Source organism: Tupaia chinensis, unplaced genomic scaffold (assembly GCF_000334495.1).
Source record: "Tupaia chinensis unplaced genomic scaffold, TupChi_1.0 Scaffold000238_1, whole genome shotgun sequence".
NCBI lineage: Eukaryota > Metazoa > Chordata > Mammalia > Scandentia > Tupaiidae > Tupaia > Tupaia belangeri.
The window spans coordinates 5748108-5748486 of record NW_006159716.1 but is presented as its reverse complement, the minus strand read 5'-3'; the positions used below and the strand labels follow the sequence as shown (position 1 = coordinate 5748486).

General features: G+C 42.7%; 1 protein-coding gene across 1 annotated transcript in view; it reads left to right on the top strand.

The window, feature by feature from the left end:
• Window positions 1–379, top strand: part of GLP1R (glucagon like peptide 1 receptor) — a 39978-nt gene that overhangs the window by 20355 nt on the left and 19244 nt on the right.

Sequence of the window (379 nt, the reverse complement as noted above, 5' to 3'; positions counted from 1 at the left end):
TCTGGCGAGCCCACGGCCCCTATAGCAAAAACTTCTCCAAAAAAAAAAAAAGATTTTTGCTATAGGGCGCGTTTGCTCACCAGAGAGACAGAGAGTGATAAAGAGACATAAAGGGAGAAATCACTCTCCCAGGTAGGATAGCCACACTGCAATCTCTTCTCTGTTCTCTTCTTGAGATTTTGAGCACACGTTTACTCATACCCAGCAAGAATTTCAAGCCACTGGGTCCAGGACTCAAACTGTGGTTGACTACATGTGAGTCCTGCACATAACCATTATGCCATCTGCTGGTCCCAGAGGCTCAGTTTTTTTTTTTTTTTTTGAATTTTTTCATTTTTTTTTTAGAGATTTTTTCTATAGGGGGTGTGCGCTCGCCCGA